This window comes from Lissotriton vulgaris, chromosome 7 (genome assembly GCF_964263255.1).
Source record: "Lissotriton vulgaris chromosome 7, aLisVul1.2, whole genome shotgun sequence".
Lineage (NCBI taxonomy): Eukaryota > Metazoa > Chordata > Amphibia > Caudata > Salamandridae > Lissotriton > Lissotriton vulgaris.
The window spans coordinates 1013727679-1013755239 of NC_141695.1; the positions used below are offsets into that span (position 1 = coordinate 1013727679).

General features: G+C 50.2%; 1 protein-coding gene and 1 pseudogene across 1 annotated transcript in view; both read left to right on the forward strand.

Annotated features, from left to right (window-relative positions):
- The window catches only part of KCNIP1 (potassium voltage-gated channel interacting protein 1), a 1655018-nt gene that overhangs the window by 542815 nt on the left and 1084642 nt on the right, over positions 1-27561 (forward strand). The gene's annotated exons all lie outside the window — the stretch shown is intronic.
- Positions 18903-20025, forward strand: LOC147702851 (uncharacterized; annotated as a pseudogene).

The window sequence follows — 27561 nt, forward strand, 5'->3', positions numbered from 1 at the left end:
GCAGACATGCCTGAAGCTTCATTGCACAGTATGAAGACACCATCTTCATGTCAGAAAACAAATTGCTTCTGTATGCAAGGGCTCATCCAAGTGCAAACACCATTCTCAATCTGTCGCTCTTATTCTCACATAACCTTCTTATCTTCAGATCCTACCCCTGGGTAGCTACAGGTGCTATGGACTGCCCGTCTGGAACTGCACACAATAATTAACTGCAGGGGCTATCAGGTCATGGCTTGCCTGTGTGCCATGTGCTTTAATCCCTGCTACAAAGTATGACAGAGAGATATGATTCTTTCTCTTTGGCACACCATTTTTGCTCCTACAAGGTGGTGGAATAAGCTCAAGTTATTACAAAACAAACACTGCATAACACACACACACACACAAGAATTGCCTCTTGTTTTATGGTTGATTGTTTATATCCTCATTCACACCAAAGACTCTGCCTATTAAAATTAGCCATGTGGGAAGATTTAACCTCATCCCACTTGGTCCATTTATAATATTATAATATCTATTGTAGTGTATGTGGTGATGTTTGTATAGTGAGACAAACTATTTTCTCACCTTTTCAATCTCCACAGACTGATACATAACATCTTTCAGGGTCCAACCCAGAATCTGTAATTATGAGTGGATTTAAACTTTTGCCAGTATTGCCACCCTCTGTCTCAGGATTGAAGTCGGCATGAGACAGCACTTTATACTTGCCTCTAAATAGCAATTGACGGGGGCGTGGCCAAGATGGCGGCAGAGTAGGACCTGCTTTCCTGTCCCTCTGGCACAGCCTGAACACAGCTTTGGATATCACCCCTTCTGGTGCCCATCTGAGCTGCTAACAGGGGTCTGCTGTCCCCACTAACACTCCAGACTCTGGCGGTGTGCCTATTTCTGCGCTGTTGAGCAGCTTTCTGCCCTTTCTGGATGGCCCGGCCCCGGTCATGCGGCTGCCCGGCGGGCCTGGCTGAGCGGAGTCGCAGTGGCCACCTACTGCCCTGTGGTGCCCCGGCTGCTTAGTGGGGCGTCTGATGGCGCAAGCGGGGCCACGGTTTGGCGGACTGAGCGGCAACTTCAAGGGAGGAGCAGCGGAGCGGTGTGAGTGGTGACGAGCCCTGGGACGCAGCCGCCATCTTGCCACTCTGGGGCCCTTGCCATGCGCGAGGAGTGTGGAACCCGGGAGCAAGGACGACCCTGTGCAGTGCGATCTGAGCAATTCTGGCTTTGAGGCAGCAGGGGTCGAGCCCCTGGTGAGCGGGTGTTAGCTCCTGGAACGCTGCAGCAAGGGGCTGAGGTGCTTGGGACCATGAGACACGAGGTGAGGAGCGGAGGGACGGCAGGTGTTGTACCTTGATCTCGGTCCGCAGGCGGCGAACAGTGGGAGGCCCTGCGGACTGAGGAAGGCGGGCCGCATTCCTTGCTCTAAAGCTGCGCTGGTGTCTGAGGCGGTCCGAGGGCCCCCCTCGCCTGATTGGGAGAAGGCCCTGTTTCGAGTGTGTGGGAGCTGCATGGAGCGACTGCGCTGAGAGCGCCCCCATAGTGGTGAGGCCTGCAAGTCTGTGGCGGGCGCCCCTCCCCGTGGAGTGGATATAGAGTGAGCCTGGCTGTGTCGCTGGGGCCTTAGGGTCCTGCGGGAGTGGGAGGCCTACCTTTGGCCCATAAGTCTCTTCCTTGGGATCTGAGCCTCGCCTTAGCTGTGAGCTGCGGGGAGAGTGCTGAATGCCCACTGACCTGAGTGGAGCCTGGAAGGCTGCTTCTTTTTGGGTGTGGTGGGGACGGCGTGTGGAGAGACACAGCCGCCTGCTCGGTCCGTGTATCGGCGGACCGTGGTGTGGTGCGGCCCAGCACTGGGGGACGGTGTTGGCCAAGGGAGGCCTCACTGTGGGCAGTGTGGAGAACTGTTCGGCCATGATGCTTTGGCCACCCCCACCCTTCGCATCCTTCTACATCCAGTGCCCGGACTCCCTGCTGTGTCCTCTTCCACTTGCTGAGGTGAGACCTCTGTCACTGGGATCTGCGGGGCTTCTGAATGGCTTGGCGGAGGCCCGACCAAGCTCTGGCACTTCTTCTCCTGAACAGCCACAAGGGCAGCATTGTGCTGTGGTTTGAGGAGCTGCTGACTGGGACTGGGCTTGCGTTTTTGTCCCGACGTGAGTGGGCTCCAGCTGCGTCCCCAAGGGGCTGATTACACTTCTTCCCTGTCCACATGCTACTGCGCGCGGGCCCTTGCCTGAGGCAAGATGTCTTCTTCAAGGAATAGGTGGGACAAACCCCTGAAGGACCTACTACAGAAATGGGATAAGGTCAGTCTGCCTCTCCGTCGGATGTCAAATCCCTGCAGCCTGAGGACAAAGATCTGCCGGCGACCAAAAGATTCATGCTTGAACTGTTCTCAGCCGTAAAGGAGGACATTTTGGAACTCCGCTCTCAGCTCTCCTCTGACCTGTGCGAGGTACGGCGAGATGTAGATGCCATTATGGAGCAGGTGGCGACCTTGGAGGAGCATGACCTGGGACATGTAGATGAAATCTACCACTCCAGCATGATGTCATTCGCCTCATGGAACAAAACATGGATCTCCAGGCCCATGCCGAGGATCTGGAAAACCGGTCCCGGTGGAATAATATTAGAATCCGGGTGGTCCCATGGAAGAGGGAGGGAGATAACCTACGCAAGTATGTTGGTGAGCTTTTCGACAGATATTGGGTGAAGGGGAGGATCAAGAATTCAGATAGACCGTGTCCACCGTGTTGGCTTACCCTGCTGTGCCAGAGCTCCTCGACCAGACTTACTGGTGTGTGTCCACAACTTTCAGATTAAGGAGCGGAGCCTCCGTAAGGCCTGTGACCCCAACCCCGTACCATTTCGGGGCCATCAACCGGCGCTTTACCAAGACTTGGCAGCCTCCACCCTCGTCAAGCGTAGGGACTTTAAGCCCATCACTAATCACCTAAGTGAGCAAGGCCTTCCTTACTCGTGAGGCCACCCGTTTCGGCTTATTTTCAAGCACAACGGCAAGCTTCTGCAGGTTCGCTCACTGAACACCGCCTTTGAGATATTAGGGCTGGAGCAGCCCGCTCCTCCGCTTGGGAACGTCGAATCACCTGCTAGACGGCGCAGGCGCTCCCCTGAATGGCAACGTGTTGGGAAGTACCACCCGCCTGGGAAACCAGATGTGTCCACGAGTATGCTGGAGAGAGAGGCTGCTGTTACCTCTGTGGCGTTGGTGACCGACAACTCTGGAGTCCCATGAGCTCCACACAATTGGCATTAGTTGGGTTCTTGTTCGGCGCCGGAGGTGGGAAGTTCTCTGGTGAGGATTTGTTTCTTATCCCAGTCCTTGTAAGTTAGAAGTGCCCTGTATCAGGTGCGTGCCATGTTCCACGATAGCGCCATGTTCCCCTGAACATTAGACCCACAATACAGACTGTTGTCACTATGTGTGATTTTTGAGTCTCCTTCCTTTTTGTTTTCTCTTGTATTATGGTTGGCATCTGGGGTTTTGTTAGGGGTTTGGGGTTGTTTTGGGGGTTCCGCATCAGTTCTCCAGAAGGCCGGGCGAGTATCTGGACCGTGGTCGGTGCATCCTTGCCCACCTAGTACTGCTGGCATTAGGCACCACAATAGCTTTTACCTCTCCTCTGGGTGTTATGGGTAGGGACTTAAAGGTTGTAAGCCTGAATGTCAGGGGCTTAAACAGCCCTGTTAAGCTATCGACCATCCTTTCCCTCTTGGAGAGCGCAGAGGGCAATGTGTGCCTGCTACAAGAGACTCATCTCCTCTCTAGGGATACTAATCGGATGAAAGATAAGCGCTTCCCCTTACAATGCTGGTCCTCAGGCCCGGCTAAGAAACATGGGGTGGTGATCCTTTTTAGGGCGTGCGCACACTGGAAAGTCCTTTCTCAGGTGGCTGACATTAAGGGTAGATTCTTAGCTGTCTGCGTCCAATGGGGGATAGCAGATCATGATAGGGTCACTGTATGCCCCGAATGAACGACAAGAGCCCTTCCTGCGGGTGGCCCTCTATGAGGTTTTGGTGTCTCCAGCTGCATCGATCTTGGTGGGTGAGGATTTGAATATAGTGATGGATCCAGGGATGGATAGGTCTGAGCAAAGGTCCTAGCAGACAGGAGCAATGTCGCAGGGGGGAGACAGTGGCTACTTGAGGGCGGGTTGAATGATGTGTGGCGCGTCCAGCACCCCCTAGAGCACGATTACACCTACTACTCTGCAGCGCACAAAACCTACGCATGCTTAGACCACTTCTTGGCCACATCCTCTCTCCTACCTCATTTATCTTCAGCGGATATTACACCGCGTTCCCTTTCAGATCATGCCCTCATCTTGGTTCAACTCACCTTCCATGGCAAGCGACCCCTGCCGCCCGGCTGGCACCTCCGTGACTCCCTGCTCCACTCCGAATCAGTGGTTAAACGAATACGGGACACTATAACCCACTACCTCGCAGATAATGACCAGGAAGTTACACCCCTAGTGGTGGTATGGGTAGCTTTGAAATTAGTGGTGCAGGGGGAGTTTATTGCGCTCGACGAATACTGTACGCGATTATGCAAAGAGAAGCGCGCAGAGCTGGAGAAGGAGGTGGGTGCCTTGGAGGCGATACGTAAGAGGACGGGGCCCCAAGAGTTTGGAGGGAGTTGGTGACAAAGCGGCGCATGTTGAAACACTTCGATTTAGATAGAGCAGAACACGCCCTCCTGCGCTTACGACACAAATTTTACCTTAGCGGGGACAAAGGGGGGAGGATGCTGGCGCATAGGTTACGAGCGTGGGCACAGATGACGGCCATTCAGTCCATTAGAGACCCTCAGGCTGTTAAGCATACCACTGACACCCTTAATGTGGAATCCTTCAGTCAGTTCTATCAGGGCCTGTATAGGGTGGAGGCGACGGACACTGGGGGGGTGGCGGACTACTTGATAACCTGTAACCTTACACCTCTCTTAAAGACGTCAGCGGACGCTTTGGATACTGCGATTCGCATAGAGGAGGATCTGCGATTGCTCGGTTGAAGGTCGCCAAATCCCCGGGACCGGATGACTTTTTTGCCATATTCTACAAAACTTACTGTGTGGAGCTGGCTCTTCTTTTAACCCGACTCTTTAACTCCTTGCTCGATACAGGGCATGTGACTCCCTCAATGTCAGAGGCAGCGATCACGATCATCCTTAAACCTGGGAAGGACCCTAGAGACTGCGGCTCGTATAGGCCGATTTCTCTTCTAAACATTGATGCGAAGCTCTTCACCAGCATCCTAGCAGCGAGGCTCAGCCCCTTGATGGACGGTATCATAGATCCGGAGCAGGCAGGCTTTATCCCTACGCGACAGTGGGGGATAATACCAAACGGCTTCTTCACCTCATAGACTTGGTCCACCGATCTCGGGCTAAGGTTTTTTTCTTTCCATCGATGCAGAGAAAGCCTTTGATCGGGTGGACTGGAAATACCTGTTTGCAGTCTTGAGGGCCTTCGGGCTGGGTGATAACTTTGTTTGTTGGGTTCAATGCCTCTATGCGGCCCCTACAGCAGCGGTGCAAATCAGCCCTTTTCCCATCACTGGAGGGACACGACAGGGGTGTCACTTGTCCCAGTTGCTTTTTGTGCTCTATATGGAGCCTTTTGCCCAACATGTACGGTCAAATGTGGGTATCGCAGGAATTAAGTTTGGTGCTGACACACACAAAATTAGTATGTATGCTGACGATGTTATTCTGTCGCTTCCCCAACCTCACTCCACACTGCGGTACCTGTCGGCGAAGCTCCTCGAATTCGGGAAGGCTGAGGATATAAAGTACATTTCTCAAAATCGCAAATTCTTAATATTTCTATTTCGAAGGCAGAGGTCCAAGATCTGCAGCAGGACTTCGCCTTGCAGTGGGTGCACGCCGATATTACATATCTGGGCATCCGGCTGACTTCCTCTATCACTACTACGGCCTCCCTTAATTATAAACTATTGGTGGCTCAAACTGCAAAAGCACTCTCTAATTGGTCCCGCCTCAACTTGGCCTGGTATGGGAGGCTGGCGACGGTAAAAATGATGGTGCTTCTGCATATCCTCTACCTCTTTCAGATGCTATCAGTGAGCCCCCCGCCGGGCACCCTTCGAAAGCTACAGGGGCTCCTTAATAAATTCTAGTGGAGCAACAAACGGCCGAGGCTCGCATTATCACTCATCCCTGTGCTGAAGGCTGAGGGTGGGCTGGGCTTTCCACACCTGGCGGCTTATTATCAGGCCTCCTGTCTCCGATATGTCATGGAGTGGAATAGGCCCTTGTCCAGCAAACACTGGAACTTCATGAACCAGACAGTAGCGGGCTGTAATATCTGGCGTGAGCTATGGCTGGCGCGCAAAACAGAGCGTGGGGCCTTTACTCTTCCCCGGTGACCTCACCGACTTTGAAAGTTTGGGATCAATTAGCACAGCGCAAAGGATGGAATATGTTTCCCTCCCCTATGAATCCTTTTGTTGACAATCCCGATTTTCCACCGGGGTGCGCGTCCCCAGTCTTCCACCACTGGAGGGAGGAGGGCTGCAAAAGGGTGTGCTCCCTATTTGACCTTAAAGCCTTGATCCCCTTCCCCCAATTGTGTAGGGACTACTTCCATCTGCCAGAGTCCGACACTTTTCATTATTCACAGTTAGCACACTGGGTGACCCAACCGTCCATCTTCGCTTCAATGTCGTGCCCCTTGACCGTTTTTGAAAAATGGTTAGTCTGCAAGAAGGATGACCGTAAGCTGATATCTGAATTGTATATGATGATCCTGACACACCCCAAGAAACAGCGTACGAAGGCACAGGTTCGCTGGGAGACTGAATTAGGGCACCCTTTGACACGTAAAGAATGGGAACATACCTTTTATTGAGCACACCACACTGCCTTTAGCGACGCAGGTGCGGAATCTGCCTATAAAGTAGCCGCTTATTGGTACTATACTCCGGCTCGCATCAAGTCTTGGGATGCAGCGAAGTCAGGCCTCTGCTGGCGGGGGTGTGGCCTTCCGGGCACTTTGGTGCACCTGTTATGGCATTGCCTGAAATTGGTGCGATATTGGAAAGCGATTCTTGATGAACTTGACGATGCCTTTCAGATCATATTTCCCCAGGCACCTGAGCACACGCTGTTGGGACTCCCTCATCCTAAGGCCTTTCCTTTACGCTAGCTGAGGGGTAGACAGATTGCGTTAGCTTTGCTGGCGGCGCGACAGATTCTTTTAGCGCAATGGGGTTCCTCGACCACACCTGATCCACTTGATTGGATCCAGAGGCTTTGGCATCTTTTGGCAATGGAACGCCTTTCGCTGGGCATTGATGTGAAGGGTTCTGAATACGCGAAGCTATGGGATCCTTTCTTGCAACTCCTTTCTAAAGATCTGAGGGAAGTCACGTGCCCGAAATACCGACAAATTCTACAGCTCATTCCTCTGGAGCCTTGGGGGGGCCACTTCTTGATTTGTCTTGCCAATATACAACTTATTGCAAGGGCATCTTATTCCATAAACCGCATACCGTGATTTGCAATTGGTGAAGGACTCGTGTTTCCAAAATATGTTGTTATGCATGAAAACACGCCTTTCTTCGGAGGTGGCACAGCAAATAACAGTCCCACATCTGTGGTGGCCTTGTATTGGTGGTAAGCCCACAAAGGATCTCATACTGATTTGCTCTTTTTGAGGGAGAGCTGCTCTTACAAGTTGGTTAGCTATGCTGCAATCTTTTGGGAAGGCGAACAATGGTACGTTCTTGAGTGTTTCATGTAGATTTTGAACCAGGTGCCAATTGCGAGTGATGACCTTTTTTAACAGATTAGAATTGGGACAATATGTCGATACGAATACAATTCTCTCCATCTCTTTTTTGTACTTTTTTGTAGGAGACATTCCCGTGGCATCCACCACGCCAGTTTCACTGACCTCTTGAGTAATTTTTTGGGGTAACCTTGTTCCAATAGATTCTCTGTTAGCCTCATTACAAGGATTTGATATTCGTCTTTGAACTGACAATTACGACGAATTCGCAAATATTGACCAAATGGTAAATTTTCTTTGAGACTGTGAGCATGGTTGCTTGTGAAATGAAGGGACTTATTGAGATCTGTCTTTTTTTTTTTTTAAAGAGTTGTTGCTAGCCCTCCTTGTGATGGATACACTTCAACATCTAAGAATGGCATTCTGTTTCTCGAATAAGTTAGGCTTAATTGTATTTCATGTGTCCGATTATTTAACCATTCATGGATTTTTTTCAAATCCTCCTCGCTACCTATCCAGACGAAAAAAATGTCGACGATATAGCAACTCCAATTTTCGATGGATCCAGCAAAAGGATTGTTTTGATAGATGTAAGTTTCTTTGTATTTGGCCATAAATAGTATCGCTAACTCAGGAGCGAATGGACATCCCATGGCGACTCCGCCTGTTTGAAAATAGAAATCGCAGTCGAAGTAAAAATAGTTTTTTTTAATGCAAAAGAAGCTAGCTTCAAAATAAATTCCGTAGGGACTTTTTGTGGTCTCTCACATGTCTCTAGAAAGGATTCTAACACATGAATGCCTTCGGCTTGAGAAATCTGGGTGTATAAAGACACCACATCCATGGTCACTAAAAAGTGGACATTTTCCTCGAATTGACTTCCCTTCTGGTAGAAAAGGTTTCAGAAAGAAATCCACACATTTGGCAACACGCTCCATCAAGGAGTCACAGCCGGAGACTATTGGCCTCCCAGCTGGTGCAGTTTCACTCTTATGTACCTTAGGTAGTACATAAAAAAGAGGTATCCATGGGTTCTTTATTTTCAAATATTCCAGTTCTTTCTTTCCTACAAAGCCTTAGATGTTGCCATCATCTAGAATGGAGTGTAGTTGATTTTTAAGTTCCAATGTGGGATCCCTGCGGATTTTCCTATAACAATTTTCGTCTAGCTGTCTCCTGACTTCGATGATGTATTGTGTTCGATCTCATATCACTATTGAACCCCCTTTGTCGGCTTGCTTTATTATAACCAACGTATCTTTCCTCAGGTTTGTCAGTGCCTCTGATTCTGATTTAGTTGTGTTATATTTAATCCACTTTTTCTTTTTCTCCATTTCTGTTATAGCTGATAGGATTGTTCTCTCAAATGTTGCAACTTCCTTCGGAATTTTGTTGGTTGGTGGGCAGAATCAGAATGACTATTTATTTCGTAGGCCTGTTGTTTCAACTGGAGGTTCGTAGGGGTTTTGTGCAAAGAATGTTTTTAACCTGATCTTCCTACAGAATTCTATTGCCTCTGTTTTTAGTTTGATGAAATCTGTGCTTTTAGATGGTACAAATTATAGCCCTTTAGTTAGAATCTAGGCAATTGGATGTAGGCAGCTGAGCTGTGTATAAAGATGCTTTACCACGCAATAAAAATGATTGATTCTAAATAGCAGTTGACATTTGTTACCTATTAGTGCATTTCTTGATGAACCACAAGGTTTAGGACCTTTTTTCCGAAGCATTTGGTGTGTTGCATCCTCCATTTTATTTTGCTGACAATACTATTTATGTTCTGTGTTATAATCTTAAGGTTATTTTGGCAATTGCCCTTCTGCTTGTGTTATTTGGCAGCTGGTGTTGCTGTAGCAACATCTCCTGAGCTATATCTTCTACTTCCATGTTATTCCCTGCATGATGAACTTCACATACCCCCAAATACTCCACCTATACACCACCACCAATGGACTTTGCACTGTCCCCACCCTTCCTTCATGAGGGATGTGCCTGCTACGGTGTTACCTTGGATTGATTTTTAGTGAATATATACAGTATAAGCTTGCATATTGTTTTTCCGTGTTAACATTACGCACATCTCTGTAGTCTGTTTTAATACATAGATCTTCTGGTTATCCAGTACATGCATTGTATGTCTCTGTGTGGTTACAGCTCTTAATATTCACTCTGTATTGGCTGTGTTCGCATTCGCCATTCAGTGGAGGCTGCTGCCACCTTTTCATGGTCACCTGGCTGCTTTTTTTTGTCACTGTCTCAGTCTTTTGCCTTTCCTCTGTGTCTGTTGTCTGATCAGTGGCATGGAGCTCCTTTATTATATCCACTGTCTTCCTCTTGCTCCATGTTGCTCTTTCATGGCTTCCCATGCCACCAGTTTTATGTTGCCTCATTGTTGTTGGGATGACTATGCTGATGTTTAGAGGTTTACTCTGTCTAGCACACTATCTCACTGTTCACAGTGGGGCTTATTTGTGTGGAATTGAAGTAGGGCAGCACCAAATGTCTTCTTGCTGCGCTGCCTCAAACCAATGTGAAAGGGAAGGAATGCATCATATTTATGATATATAGTGCATTCCTGTCCTTCCCCTCTGCGCTGGCCCACAATGGGCTGTGTAGTGCCAATGTAGAGTCCCCATCCTGAACAAACACAATCCAGAGAGGCATTTTTCTTTTTCTATTTGTGCAGTACACATGAAAAGAGGGAAAAAAAGGTGAAATAAAATTATTTCTCCTTGTTACGCCTGCTCTGGGGAGGCGTTATGTTTTAGCACATTCCCAGGTTTGTATGATAAAGTAAATCTGGGGCAGCATTAATATCCATGGGTGTTGCATGGGAAAACCCACCACAAAGCTGCCTATTCTTTTAACATGTGTATTGGTGTTCTCGGGGGCGCTAGAGGGCGCGCTTGCGGAATGGCTGCCTAGACCTGCAGCTCCCGCTCCTTGGATATTGATCCTGCATCGATCTGCTGCCACGGGGACCGTGTGACCCCCAGTAGCCCGGTCCCCGCATCACGAGAGTGCTCCCTGCACTCGACCGCAGTTTGAAGCGGCTAGGAGGCTCGGAGCCGGAGATACGGGCTCCCGAAGATCGCCCGACATCAGCCCTGGAGCGCACTGGGGAGAGACCCCGGCCACCGCAGCTACGCGACCCCGGGGACCGCCACGAGGCCACCGGGCCGCGCGGACATCTTGCCTGCATCGCTCCTCCGAGCCGGACCACGGTGTAGGCGGAAAGTGAAAGCGGCGCTTCTCATCCTGCACTCGACTTCATCCTGAGCGCAGCTTTGCCGGTACGCTACACGACCTGCTCCCAGCATGGCGTCCGGTGCCCAGCCGGCGGCCGAGCCTGTCCCCGGAGCCACGACGGACCCGGAGCTCTGAGCGTTGCCTGCCGATCCCGGCTCCAGCGGTAAGACAGCGGGGCTGCTGGCACGGAGTGGAGCCCCCGTGCTGCTGGTAGCGCTCTTTGCTCTTTGCTCATGAATCGCCACAGATCCTTCAGCCACTAGCGGAGGGGACAACAGCGATCAGGAGGCCTGAGTGCCCTTCCCCCAAAGGGCTACCTGGTGCACTGCATTGCGCGTTGCGACGGCTGGCGAAGGGAAATTGGCCCGAAGGCTTGGCGCAAAGACTGACGCTTCGGTGCCCACGCTACCTGGCTGGCACCTGGGGCTGCTGCTGGATGCGCGGCGGACGTCTGCTGCCATAGAACAACTGCTGGCCGCGTGGCGCTACCTGTGTCACTGCGCGCGCTTTGAATCGCTGCTGGGCCCCAGCCTTTGAGTCACCCCTGATACACAGCCGGTTGCTGATCGCCCGCTTGGCCACTACCATCCTTGCTACTCTATCTGGACCCTCACTTGTTTGGAGATATCACCATGGGGCGTCCCGACGCTCGCCAGCCCAAACTAAGCTTTGATAGTACTCGCAAGGGCCACACATCGACGCAGACGCGCCAGGGTCCCGGTGAGCCACCCCCGCAGCCTGCCCAGCCTGATGCCCCTGCTGCGGATATCGCCAGCCTTCTACAGGAGATGCGGCAGGGCTTTGCCACCGTGGTAGAGAAAGTGGATGGAGTCACGGCTCGGCTGGACGCCTTGGTCCATAAAGTGGATTGCCATGAGGAACGCCTTACGACTGCGGAGCAAAGGATCTCCGACAACACCGACGCCGCCGCGACCCACGCAACACAGTTAGCGAGAATGGATAACCTCCTCCGTGTCATTGCGGCAAAGAATGAGGACTTAGAAGCGCGAAGCCGCCGCAATAATATTCGCATTACCAATGTGCCGGAATCCACTGCCACAGGCAGAATGGAACTCTATGTGGAGAAATTGCTCAAGGGCTCAATTGGGGAGGACGCCTTCTCCTCACAATTCATAGTGGAGAGGGCTCACCGATCACTGGCACCTATGCCCCAGCCTGGCCTACCACCGAGACCCATAATCGCTCGACTCCTGAATTACCGGGACCGCGACACGGCCCTTCGAGCGGCCCGGACACAGAGATCGCTGAGGTATGAAGGTATCACCTTTTCCATTTATCCTGATTTTACACCAATGGTTCAGGATGAAAGGCGCAAATTCCTTCCAATAAAAAAGAAACTGCGTGAAGCCCAGATAGACTATGCACTTTTATATCCGGCGAAGCTGAGGGTTACTCATCAGGGCAAACAACGCTTCTTCACAAACCCGCAGAAAGCCGAAGATTACTTCAAATCCATCCGAAGGGCACGCAGGGGCGACCAGGCACCTGAGGACGACCTGGAGAACGATGACCTGCCACCTGAACGCCAGGAGGATTAACTGCCTTCATGACCTTCGACATTTGGCAAGAACGTAATCATCTACTGGTTGGTGCTGACTCACCATTGGGTGGATAGGCAGCATCATGTGGATTAGGTGTGGGCGGAAAATCCGTTCCGCTCGCGGATTTTGCGGATTTTCGGGAAATCCGCAATCCGCGAGATTTGCGAATCTCCCGCAAAATCCGCAAGTCCGCGAGCAGCGGATTTTGCTCGCACTGCTCGCACTGTTCGCGTGAGTTCGCGTGAGTTCGCGCCCCGCGAATAAGTGCAAAATTGCAGAAATACGATCTTAGCAAAACTGAAAGTAACTACTTACCAGGTTCAAAAGTTCAGGCTCATCATTAGTAGCCATTTCCTGTAGTGCTTCCTGAGGGGCCCCTCCAGAGTTCAGTTGCCAGTTGAAACTGTTATGTGACCCTGCTCTGAACCTCAGAATAGTTACACATATGCCACAAAGGTCCTGAATTACAGCTAAGGGAGACAAGCAGGAGCCAGGCTGGAAGTTAAAATCCATTAATCAGCCCCTAATTCATTATTGTCAGTTGGGGCAGGGCAGGTGTTGTAACTAATTTTGCAACAATGAAAGCACTTAGCAAGTGCAAAAGATCACTAATCAGGGCGCACTAAGGAAGCAGGTGCCAGCTAAAAAAATATTCTGTGACACATTATTCAGCCCCAAATTAATTCAGGTCACTTGAGGCAGGGAAGGTGTGCTTTGCTTTGCCGAAAATAATGTACACTGGACAACCAGAGGGTGTGGTGATGAAACAGAGGGTGGCATGGGTGGGCCAGAGGGTGGCATGAGTAGTCAGAGAGTGGCAGTGGTGACAGAGAGTGGCAGTGATGAAGAAGAGTGTCCCAAACAGGCTGGACACGTAGAAACAACAAGTTCGCGAAACTTGCGACCCGACAGGTAAGTTCGCAATTTGCGAAAGTGTACAAAACCCTCGCGAACTGGCAGAAACACGGGCGAACACAAAAAAAAAAAAATCCGCAAATTCGCGGGAATTCGCGGATTTTGCGGATTGCGAATCCGCAAATCCGCAAAATTCGCGAACGCGAGATCCGCAAAATTCGCTCATGCCTAATGTGGATCGGACTTACTGGACATCGCACCCCCTGTGGTAACGTATACCAAGGACCGCTCTCTTGGCCCTAGCCTCCACCGAGGGCGGTACAGACTGGAGCTATGGGCCGGATAGTGGCAGCGCGCACCTTTAGATGTTCCCTAATTGGGTGTTCCCCACTGAACAATTGTTTGTTTGGCTTTTTGCCACACTGAAGTTGGGGGGGAGGGGTATGAGGGGGGGGTGTTCTTGGGGATTTCGTGGCTACTGGCATGTTTGGGATGCTGGGGTGGGTTCGGACGTTATGAGGTTACTATTGCATAGACGGTGTTTGCATATGCTGATGTGGTGTGGGGCTTGGCGCTCCTGTTGCGGCTGTAACTCCATGCTTTGGCCCGCTTGGGCACCTTCTTCTTTAATGTCAATGTGCTTATGGCTGCGGTGAACTCAACTGTGCGATTAACATGTCTTTCATGGAATGTTCGGGGGTTGAACGATGCTCGGAAATGCAGGAATGTTATCGCCTACTTGAATAGACACCATGTACAAATAGCTCTACTACAAGAGACACACTTGCCCGTATGCAGGGACGCCCCGTTTGGACAGAAATGGGCGGGTACCCGTGCTTTTTCCTCCTATTCGTCTTATGCTAGAGGAGTGGCGATACTAGTTGCTAGAGGTGTACCTTTCTTACACATGGGGGAAATGGCGGACAAGGAGGGGAGATATGTTTTGTTGTGGGGGAGGATGGGGCATGACACTTATTTATTTGTCTCAATGTACGCACCGAATATTGACTCACCTGGTTTCTTTTCCACACTGTGGGGCAAGATTGTGTCCATCGGGGCAAGACACGTCATCTGGGGAGGTGATTTTAATCTGGCCTTGGTACCCTCCCTGGATAGGGCGGATGGTGTTAATTCTTACAAGCCCCGAGCTAGGGAGGTTTTGGAGGGGGTAATGGAGGAGGGTGGACTAATTGACGCCTGGCGACAGCTACACCCCCACGGGCGGGAAGGCACGCACTTTACACATCACACCGGGACCTGGGCGCGCTTGGATTACTTTTTGGTAGACCGGGGCGTCACTAGGGAGCTGTTAGAGGCCGATCATCTGCCCAGGACCTATTCAGATCACAGCCCTGTTAGACTACGGTTCCGGACCCCTGGGTGGGATAGTCCAAGACCGCACTGGAGGCTGAGCCCCGATACGCTCCTTGATGAGCTCTTTCGCACGGAGTTGGGCGAGGAGATCAGGGACTTCTTTCCTAGAAACAAGGGCTCAGTAGAATCAGTGGAACACATATGGGAGGCCTTCAAAGTCACTATTCGGGGATTCTGCATCTCTAAGAGCCATGGGGTCCTGCGGGATATTCTGCGTACCATAACCACATTGGAAAAAGAGTTGCATGCACTAGAGCTCCAAATGGTGGCGAGCGATGACCCACTCCTACGGGTGACCTTTAGGGACACACTATCCAAGTATGAGGAGGAGACTGCAAGAGAGGCGAAATACCGGGGCAAACACTGGGTGGCCCGGAAATACTGCGAGGGGGATAGGCCTGGTAAAGTGCTAGCCTCACTCACGCGCGCGCCACGTGAACACACCACGATATTAGAACTTATTGATGAGGATGGCACTGTCACTAGAGAATCGGATGGGATACTGACTGCATTCACAACGCACTACTCGACACTATATACCTCAAAGGCGGAAGCTGATGCTCCATACGCTGACTATATGAACGACGTGGCGCTATGCTGGATTAGCGACGGTGACAGGGAGTTCCTAGCGGCTCCTTTTGAACTCGAGGAAGTTCGCGAGGCCATTATGTCCCTACAGAATGGGAAGGCCCCGGGGCTCGATGGCATCCCGGCCGAATTTTACAAAGCTTATATTGATATTATGGCACCCGTGCTTAACGAAGTCTTCACCGAATCGTTAGCTGATGGTAGACTACCTCGATCTATGCGTGAAGTGGTTATCACCTCCCTTCTGAAACCTGGCAAGGCCCCTACTTCCTGTGACTCTTACCGCCCACTCTCCCTTCTAAATTGTGATGTGAAGATCCTTGCTAAGGTTCTCGCCACGAGACTATCACTGCTGATGACTAGAATCGTCCTGCCCGACCAATCTGGCTTCGTAGCAGGCAGGTCCACCTCCCATAATCTGCGCACCCTGTTTTCTCTAATACGCTCTGTCCATCCTGATGTCCCAGTGGCAGCTGTGTTCCTTGACGCCACCAAGGCGTTCGACTCCGTCGAATGGCCTTACCTCTTCTCGGTTCTGGGACGCATGGGGTTCCCTAAACTGTTCTTGGCCTGGGTACGCCTCCTATACACGGATCCCACGGCAAAAGTACTGATCAATGGGAAGCTATCGCCACCCATCAGTCTTACCAGAGGCACTCGCCAGGGATGCCCGCTCTCACCCCTGTTGTTTGCAATCGCGGTCGAACCACTAGCGTGCCGCCTCCGCCAGTTACACCGGGAGGGAGCGGTTCAATGCCTGCAGCGGCAAATTGATGTGTCCCTCTATGCGGATGACATCACACTATATGTCAAATTCCCGGAACTACACCTTAACCCCCTACTCCGCGAATTCGTCCTGTTCGGGGGGCTATCAGGCGTTCATATTAACTGGGCCAAGTCACAATTTTTTCCCCTAACTGATGCGGTAACTGATTTCCCATTAGATTATCCATTGGTGTGGTGCAAAGACGATCTTCGTTATTTGGGGATCCGCATCGCACGGGACAAAGATGAGACGCTTCGCTCCAATTATGGAGTGGCTATAACCAAACTGGCCGCTTCTGTCGACAGGTGGATCACGATGCCACTCTCCATGGCTGGCAGAGCCTCCCTTATTAAAATGGTGATATTACCCCGCTTTTTGTACTTTTTCCTAAACATCCCATATTATCCAGGGGCTTTCTTCAGGACGCTTCGCGCCGAGCTACGCAGACTTTTTTGGGGTGGCAAATCTCCCCGGCTAAAGTGGTCCACGTTGACCCTTCCCTACGACCAGGGTGGCTTCGACATCCCAGATTTCGAAGCATACTACCTGTGCGCACAAGCGCATTTTGCCTACCATTGGATGGCTCCTACCCCCTTCATGCCTCACGTAGCAGTGGAGGATTGGATAGCACACCCACTTCCGTTGAATGGTCTGATGCATTGTCCCGAGACTTCCATCCCCACAGCGAACACCTCGGTCTCCTGCACCCTAGACGCGTGGCGGCGAATCGCTCAGCGACTCCTCTGTGCGATGCCCTACTCTCCTAAGCTTCCTCTGACCTACCACCCAAACCTTACCTTGCTGTCGGAAATTGGGTTTCGCCTGCTCTGCAACAAACTGCACATTTCCTCTTGGGGGGACCTGTTCCACAACGGAACGTTCAAGACGACGGATCTCTTTTTCCAATCGCATGCCCACTCGCCCCTCGAGTTGTTTTACTATATTCGATTGCGCGCGGGGATGCGAGACATCCTTCCGGATTACCCCACTGAACCTGTGCCCTTGCCTCCGCTACACCATCTCCTAGAATCTCCAGATGGGGCCCATCTAGTCTCTGGGCTCTACCGCCAATGTCGTGGAGCTGCCCCCCTATCGGTCTCTACTGCCAGATTGCGCTGGTCGGCGGAACTGGACACAGAGGTCTCGGACGATCAGTGGCACTACTGCTGCGCATTGACTTCCCGCATCTCTGCCAGTTGCAGATTGAAAATAATACATTATAAATACTTGCAGAGGGTCTACTACACCCCGGCCCGGAAACACAGATTCGGGCTGGCCGATAATGACCGCTGTGAACGCTGCCGCGCTGAACACGCTGACTTTCTCCACTTAGCATGGTCCTGCCCCCAGATTGCTGACTACTGGCGACAAGTCATCGAGGCCGTTGTGCAGATGGTGGATGAGGAGATCCCCGCGGACCCCTTGGTGGCCATCCTTGGATACACGAAGCACATATCCAAGGAAAGTAGAAAATTCGTCGATATAGCATTCCTCCTAGCCAAGCGACGTGTCGCCTGCCGCTGGAGCAGAGGCAGAGCGCCTAAATTCAAGGATTGGCTAACTGACTTAACATATTGCCAGGATCAGCATAACACTTTTTCGGAATTATTACCTCTCACAAGCAGACCTAGGAATATCTGGGACCCACTGGTACACTACCTGCTCAAGTGCTCAGATGATGACACAACGTCAGGCGATGGGCTCACTGCCTCCCAATCCCATTAGCACTATTGTTCGCCTTCTTGCCACCTGGCGTTACATGACACACACTGGTTCCCTACACCCATGGGATCCCTATGCCCCTGCAGTCTCCTCGTGGAAGGTGTAGCACTGGCCTCCACGGTACAGCCCCCCTCGCCTCCCCCCTCCTATGACCGTCCTCCCCTTCCGACGCGCCACCGGACGTCCCCCCCCTCCTCCGGAGGGTGCTGTCCTGCATACCACTAACAGCGCTGCACTCTAGCCCCATGGACTACCGATGCCTTAGGCCCTTGAATTCTGGACGTTCACCGCCCCACGCACCAGCGCCTGGCGGTACCACCACACTACACCACTATCATACATTGTAATCGCATTGTAATGCACCACTTCACGCGCGTAACCTCGTTGAAAAGTTGGGGTTTTCTCTTTTTCCTTTTTTTTGTTCTACTCGTTACAAAAAATTAGGAGCGAGATTCTCATCTTGCTCACACAAAACCTGTTCGGCTGCAGTACATCCTTCCTTGGCCTGCCCCGCCGGACAGCGCTGTACGAAGCCTTTTCATAGTAACGTGCCGCCGGGCCCCCGGGATGCCGGCTACAAGGCTGTGTATTGTTGCTCCACTATTGCTGCCGGCCTCCGGGTTGTAGGCACCTCAAGCTGTGTATCCTTATGTGCTCTTATCAATAAAGCAGTTTTGAACACCAAAAAAAAATAAATAAAAAAAAAAAAAAAAATGTGTATTGGTGTTCTCAAAATTCTCTAACTTTGCAGTCAAAGACATAATAGAAAATTGGGCTAGTTGACAATCTTGTTGTGGTGGTAAAGGGCAAGTAAACACAATGGATGTAAGCTGTCCATTTTTTGTAACACACAATAACTTTTAAATACGTGTAAATAAACCTTGGAAAAGTTTCAAAACATATCAGCAAATAGGAAAGCACAAATGGACCACTTTCATTGTAATTCTGAAGCGTGATGTTAACAAGAGTTTTTTTAATATGATCTAAACATTCAAGACCCTTTCCTTGGTGATGTTAAAACAATCTACCTCGCAGGCAGATTCCTTGCCAGGGACACCAAAGAAAAAAGCAAAAAAGTGCTTTGTGAAGTACAGACCAGAATGGGAACTTACACACCCCAACATCCGAAAGCCATTAGAAGATGTGTAGAAGGCCAAGTGCAGACTGTTCCATGAAGACTTTTCCATTGCCCATGGAGGAGAGTGGGATATCAAAACGCATGAGGCAGGAGAACAACATAAGAAAAATTCCTCAGGCAGGGCGAAGAGGGCAACAATTTCGTGTCATACCTGCAACCAAGCTTCTAGCCTGAAGTAGGCAAAGTAAGTCATTGCTTGGTTTGTCATAATGTGACATAGGTTGTAATAATTCATGTACACTCTTCTTGCTTTGTCACACTCTTCATAAGACTCCCACATTGATTATGGCAGCCATTGTGCAATTTTCTATTACTCTCTTTAAATGTGCAGCAGGTTTTACCAAGTCAGGTTGCCTTCAACATGGTTTTCTCACTCTGTTTATATCAAGAGCACATTATAATTGCTTTTGGGCTAGCAGCTGACCCTTTAATTTAAATTTGCAGCTCTAAACCCCATTTTGGCCACCATTTTATTCAGCAGTGGAGACTTTCTTTGTGTGATGCTTATATGTTTGATTTTTTTTTTTAGGTCACAGCTGTAGAGGTGACTCAGGTGTACCATGCTGCGAAGCATCACATCTCCTACCACTCCCTGGATTTTGATTTAAAGCCATCCAAAATAATTTATCCTGACTCATCAATTACGATGAAAGTATCCTGTGGTTGCACATAGGCATCAAGTATCACTATGAATGTGCTTGCACCTCTATTACTGCAGCAAGCATATGAAGATTAAAATATGGATATTTCTCAGTTTGCAGCAATGCCTCAAACAAAGGAAACATTAAACTATATCCACTTTTGTTGTGACACTTTACTTTCACTTCTGGTGTGAACTACAATCTGCTGGATTTCTATGAGGTTGCAGCTGAGACTGCTACAGAAATTGCACAGCAGATCATGACAAAATTAAAAGAGTATGGGTTGAAATTGGAGCATATCAATGCATACAGTGGAGACAATGTGGATTACATAATTCTGTATTTCAGTTTTTGAAGGGAGCAAATGAAGACATTCTGCCTGCAAACTATACTTCCCACATCCTGCACAACTGTGCTAAACAAGTCATTACCGGGCTTTGTATGGATGTAGAATCCTTTATTTTAAAAGTCTACATCCATTTCTCTTCTTCAGCTAAGCGAACAGTCTGAGATAATTTTTTTCTTTTCTGGACCTAGAATGGCAACCTTTGTTTCAGCATGTCCCAACACAGTGGCTCACTTTGTTCCCAACCATAGAACAACTTTTGAAATGCTGGGCAGCACTGAAATCTTATTTCCTTTCCCTTGGACAAGAAAAAATATCCAGAGTATTATGGGGTACTCTAGGATTTGAAAGAGGGAGGAAAACTATGTCACAAGGCAAACATTACCTTTTCTTTGTTCATGACATTTTGGTCATTTTCAGCATCTCTATCTTGCTGCTAGAGAAGGATGAGCTGAGTGCCCCGGAGGTACCAGGCATCTTCAGGATATTGCAGGATAAATTAAAGGGCAGAGTACAAAATCAGTTCTTTGGTTTCCAAGTGTACAATTATTTAATGTCCCATGATTCAGAGTTGAGCACAAGCATGCAGAGAGATTTTGTTTTTAATTTTTGGAGCGCTCCTTAAAGTATTAAGAAAAATGGTTTGATTTTTCTAAGAGCCATTACTTGTTAGCATTAGAACCATGCTGCTTAAGAGAAACTCTCACTTTTCAGCAGCTCTGCAAAGCTGCTGATGCGGTCAACTTGACTGGTCATCTGGCACTGCAGTACTTATTTAACAAATACAATATAATTGCTCCTGCTTTGCGAGCTGTGGCAGGTACCAATTTGGTGTGACAAGTGCCAGCTTTCTCAACAGCAAGCGGAAGCTTTCTCAACGCAAGCAGCAGCTTTCTCAACGCAAGCAGCAGCAACATGCCACAACCGCTCGCTATCATAAATCTCACTTTGAGATGGTCTTGCACACAATTTCTCCCCCTCTTGCTTGCCTACTTAATGGAAATGGTGTGGAAAAAATTGACACATAGCGTCAGGTAAAACCACAAGCATGTTTGCTGCCTGGTAGACCTGTCAACCTCAGGGTGGGCTTCCCCCAAACCTTTTGCTTTACTCTTCCATTTTTGCTGATCTAATTTTTGTTGGCCTTAGGACTCTGTTCACTTTATCTCTGCTATCTAGTGCTGAAGAGCATGTCCTCACTCCTTAAAACAAGGTAACCTTGGCTTACACCCAATTGGCACATTTAATTTACTTGTCAGTCATTATAAAGTTGTACTACCTGTACCAATGGTCTGTAAATTACATACTACTAGTTGGTCTGCAGCACTTGTTGTGCCACCCTCTTAAGTAGCCTTTCGAACATATCTCAGGCCTGCCATTGCAGCCTGTGAGTGCAGTTTTAAACTGCCATTTCGAATTGCAAGTTAAATCTGCTGCCAAGCCTATGCATTCATTTCTAGTACATGTAAGTCACCCCTATGGAAGGCCCTAAACATCTCCTTGGGCAGGGTGCAGAATATTGAAAATGCTGAACATGTACATTAAACTTTTACATGTCATGGTAGTGAATAACTGTTAAAACTGTGATTCACTACTGCAAGGCCTACCCCTCCCTTATGATAGCACTGGGGTATCTTATTGCATTTATTAAGTTTTAACTTCCAATTGGGAACAGGTAGGCTTGTTGAGTTTGGTGTCTAAGGAAAAGCAATTTGGAACCCTCTTTAATGGTAAAGTCAGATTTTAAGTCACTATTCTGGAGATGCCACTTTATAAAGTTATAAAAAATCAAAGGGGTGGTTGAATGAATTAAGTTTTTTTACTTAAGTGCAAGATATTTAATAAACTTGACCAGTGTTTTCATTACACACTTTTTCAGTTACAATGTTTACATGACACTCGAACTAAAACAAGGATAACCACTCTTCTTTTACATAAATGAAAATCATTTCCAAAGCTAGACCATATAACAATCATGCAATATTTGAAAAGTTTACAAAAAGGGTCCAACCATCTTGTACTTAGCACCTGGACTCTAACCGCTGTGAGTCTTGCCCCCTAAGTGGTGCCACCCCAATCATGGACCATTGGAAATGGGCCTGAAGTTTCTATGGCAGCCTAGCTGTGGTCTAAGTAGGACTTATGCAGTGCATATCATTGCCTAGCAGCTCTGCATTGGAACTGCCACTGCAGAATGCATGTCCAATAAAGGAGCCCTCAGCTCTTTAGAACTGCCTCTGAGTGACACCTCCTCGATGCAGGATCTTGCATCCCAGCCCTTCAGAACAACCTGCACAACACATCATCCATGTGGGATCTTGCAATTCTACATAACCTGGATTTAAGCTACAGTGTTCAGGTGGCCTAACTTGGTTCCTATATCCAGTCCACTCTCCATGGAACAGCTCTTAGCCAGCACTCCACTAGTGGACTCAACTATAATGATTCTAGACAGTACTAGATCTCCAGGTGGCACAAATTTCCACCTATAATATAAGGAGAAAAACACCAGCTATTACAATGTCCATAACAATAGTAGCGCTCTATGTAGATATAAAGATCCAGTGCAGAAAGTAGTCTTCAAATTCTTTATTTCAAAGGTTCATAATATATTAAAACTTCTCAGCTCACAAAGCCAGCACATGTTTCGTCTCAATCCTGAGACTTTTTCAAGGCATATAGTGTATTGTGATTCTTCCGAATCTAAGGTGTGTACGTTTAGTCAGTCTATCCAATGACAGGAACAGTATAGATGTGGACAAGTTAATCTTCCCAAGATAATGGACTATCTATGTCTTTGTAATCATACAAGCTACCTCATAAGACCCAACCAGAAATGGTCCGTCAAATGTGAGGCGATTGTCAGAACCTCCAGTTGTAATAGGTGAGATAACGTGGATCACTACCTGGGCGGGACACTCTCTCTGCCTCTCGGACCTCCTCTCAGGAGGTCGCCACACGGAAGCGTAGCAGACGTGCGCAGCGGGCGCGCCGATTGTGCGCTAAAGGCAAGCCCGTCTAAGCCCGTCCGGGCCTGGACCGCGCCCAGCGCCAGGACCCCTGGTCCTCAACAATGCCAGCCCACATGACGGACCTACGATGCCATCACCCTCCATGCACTCAATGCCGCCGGAACCCCACCTGCTACCAAGCCACCCCGAAACGCACCCACGAACCCTTCACCTGCCAAGCCTGAAAATTCACCTGCCTCCAAACCTGCACCGCACCCGCCAAGCCGAGCACCAGCAACAACCACCTCAAGTGCATCCTGCTCAACACCCGCTCCGTCCACAGGCACGCCGTCGAACTCTGGAATCTCCTCGACACAACATCACCAGACGTCGCCTTCCTCACAGAAACATGGATGAACGCCTCCTCAGCCCCCGACATCGCCATAGGCATCCCGGAGGGCTACAAGATCACCCGGAGGGACCGCGTCAACCAAACCGGAGGAGGCATTGCCATCGTCCACAGAACCACCATCCACATCACGACCAACTCCGACGACACTCTCACCGACGCCGAGCACCTTCACTTCCAGATTCACACCGACCCCAAGACCACCCTCAGAGGTACCCTCATCTACAGACCCCTGGGACCACGCACATAATTCAGCGAAACCATCGCAGAATTTGTCAGTCCACACGCCCTCACCTCCTCAGACTACATCCTCCTAGGAGATCTCAACTTCCACCTAGAGAAAAACAAGGACTGCAACACCACCGCCCTGCTGGCCAACCTCGCCAACCTCGGACTCAAGTAACTGGTGAACACCCCCACCCACTACGCCGGCCACACGTCTTCTCCTCCAGCAAGCACATCTCCTTCAGCCACTCCACCGGACTACACTGGACAGACCACAGCTGCGTCCACTTCAACTACAGGAGAACCACGACCCGCCACCGCCCGCAACAGCTTCCCAGCAGAAGCTGGAGCAAGATCACCGCCGACCAGCTCACCACCACCCTCAGCCAGAACCCGCCTACCAACACGACGGACTCCATCGAAGCAGCCCGCAACCTCACACAGTGGCTTACCCACTGCACCGATGAACTCGCACCCCTGAAGAATCCTCCCGGCAGTAGGAAAGCCTCGTGGTTTACCTAAAAAACTCCAAGAAAATCTGCTGCACCCTCGAGAAAGCCTGGCGCCACGACCAGGCAGCAGAAAACATGACAGCCCTCAAAAACGCCACCCGCAAACACCACCAGCTGATCCGCACCACCAAGAAGACAACATTCAAAGAACGACTGGACAACAACACCCACAACAGCAAGGAACTCTTCAGCATTGTTAAAGAGCTCTCCAACCCCAGCGCCTGCAACAACGAGATCACACCCTCGCAAGACCTCTGCGACTCACATGCCTCGTTCTTTCACCGCAAGATCGCCGACATAGACAACAGCTTCAGCGCGCTGACCACGCACCCAACCACTGAACCAGCGCCCCCCACCACCACCCTCTGCACCTGGACCCCTGTCAGCACCGAAGACACCACTCGCCTGATGAACACCATCCACTCCAGCTCCCCAACCGACCCCTGCCCACACCACATCTTCAACAAAGCCGGCTCCATCATCGCACCCCAACTCCGGAACATCATCAACAGCTCCTTCGCATCCGCCACCTTCCAGGAGAGGTGGAAACATACCGAGCTGAGTGCCCTCCTGAAGAAACCCACCACGGACCTCAAGAACTTCCGCCCCATCTCGCTCCTCCCCTTTCCAGCCAAAGTCATTGAGAAGACCGTCAACAGACAACTCTCCACCTTCCTCGAGACCACGGATCCCTCGACCCCTCACAGTCCGGCTTCCGAAGCAAACCACAGCACCGAGACCGCCCTCATCACAGCCACCGACGACATCAGGTCCCTGCTCGACAAGGGGGAAACTGCTGCCCTCATCATCCTAGACCTCTCAGCAGCCTTCGACACTGTATGCCACCGCACCCTGATACAGCGCCTCAGCAACACCAGAATCCAAGGAGCGGCACTGGAGTGGATCATCTTGATCCTCGCCGGAAGAACCTAGAGAGTCCGCCTCCCCCCGTTCCGATCCGCGGCCACCGAAGTCATCTGCGGCGTTCCGCAAGGATCCTCACTCAGCCCCACCCTGTTCACCGTCTACATGAGCCCTCTCGCAGCCATCGCTCGCCAACACAACCTCAACATCATCTCCTACGCCGACGACACCCAGCTGATCCTCTCCCTCACAAACGACCCCACCACCGCCAAAACCAGCCTCCAGGAAGGAATGAAAGACGTCGCGGAATGGATGAAGATGCCCGTCTGAAACTGAACTCAGACAAGACAGATGTCCTCATCCTCGAACCATCCCCTTCTGCCTGAGATGACTCCTGGTGGCCCCCTGCCCTCGGCACCGCACCCAAGCCAACGGACCACGCACGAAACCTGGGCTTCATCCAGGACTCCTCCCTCACGATGACCAAGCAAGTCAACGCCGTCTCGTCCTCCTGCTTCAACACCCTGCACATGCTCCGAAAGATCTTCCGATTGATCCACACTGAAACCAGAAAGACGGTCACCCACGCCCTCGTCACCAGCCGTCTGGACTATGGGAACATCCTCTACGCTGGCACCACTGCCAAAATCCAGAAAAGACTCCAGCGCATACAGAACGCCTCAGCACGACTCATCCTGGACATACACAGCCACATCTCTGCCCACCTGAAAGACCTGCACTGGCTCCCCATCAGCAAGAGGATCACGTTCAGACTCCTCACCCACGCACGCAATGCTCTCCACAACACGGGCCTGAAGTACCTCAACAGCCTCCTCACATTCTACACACCCACCCGCCAGCTCCGATCCGCCAGCCTCGCCCTCGCCTCCGTCCCACGTACTCGCATATCCACTGCGGAGGAAGATCCTTCTCTTACTTGGCGGCCAAGACATGGAACTCCCTCCCCACTCACCTTCGGCTGACCCAGGACCATCTCTCCTTCAGGAAACAACTCAAGACCTGGCTGTTCGAACAGTAGCGACCCCCCCTCAGCGCCTTGAGACCCTTGCGGGTGAGTAGCACGCTTTACAAATCTTGTTGATTGATTGATTGACTTCTCCTCTGTGTGTACAAGATCACAGGGCACACCTTCCGAGGATCTCAAGCTGCCACAACTCGCACCCACTGTGTCGCTTGAAACTTCTCCGGAAACTTTTATGCTCCTGTGTTTCCTAACAGGGAGTCAGCTCATCTCGGGCCCTTGGGGTAACAAGACACAACACAAAGCATTGTATTCATCAAGAAGGGGGACCCAGTGCACCAAGCACAGTCCCAACAGCCTCTTCCTTGGTTAGAACAGCAAACTGCATACCAGCCCCAGATCAGGAAGCAAGGGTTTGTCCTTCCCCAGCAGCCTCTTTAGTTGTTCCTTCCTTAGCAGAGGTTCCTCTTGACCACTAAATGGGTTGAAGCCTTTTCAGTCTCAATCCATCTCTGTTCCATTCCAACGTTCAGGTGTTTCAGCTCTCATAGTTATACCCCTTAATGTATTTGAAGTTCATTGTGCTCCCTAAATCAGTTCTGGATGTCTCCCTCCCAGTGTCACCTTTCTCCCTTTGTTACTGGGGGTCTGGATTCTTAATCACTCAGCAGGAGATGGGTCAATTGTTTTATAGCAGCAGCCCAGGCCTCTTTACCTCCCGGGGCTTCTCCTCGCCAACTTTCCAGCTGCAGGTCAGCCTGGTGCCATCTCAACCCCCTCCATGGGTCAAGGCCTCCCCCAGCTCCTCTCACCTCTCAGATCCAGACAGTCAATCCACATTCAGCAGAGACACACAGAAATGCTTAAATCACAATACTCAGCCACTTTCCAAAAGAGTGGTTTCTGAACACACAGTGACAAAACCACTTTCATATAAAGATGTGTTATGACACTAAGTTCATACACACTAAACTTCACCTCTCCATTTTAAACTTACAGGAAACTAGGCTAACAAAACACAATACCCAGCCTCCCCATTCTGTCCTATGGGCAGGATGGCCTTTCACCAGTGAAAACGAAATGGAGTGTTTTTCACTGTCAGGGCATAGCACACACCTCAGTATATGTCCTGCCTTTTACTTACACTGCACCCTGCCCAGGGGTTACTTGGGACCTACCACAGGGGGGCCCCTCTGTGTACGCAAAAGGGAAAGTAAGGTCTGACAAGTGCTTGCACTTGTCAGGACAACATCCTAACTTAGCAAACTGTGCACAGGCCCAACACAGACTTACTAGCCCTGGCACACACAGTGCACATCACTAGGGATTTTACTAGTAAGGCAAACATACCAATCATGGCCAACCAATTACCTTTACACTTTATACAGGGAACACTTGTACTTTGACACTGATCAGCAGTGGCAAAGTACCCAAAGCATCTAAAAACAAAGGAGGTAGAGGCAAAAAGTCTGGGGTAATCAGGCCAAGATATGCCAGGTCTAACAGCCACCCTATGACATTACCATATACAAAGCAGTCATCAAAAGATTTGCAGACAAATATGGGGTAAATTAGAGGAGGACCAGACAGAGTCCTGTTTTC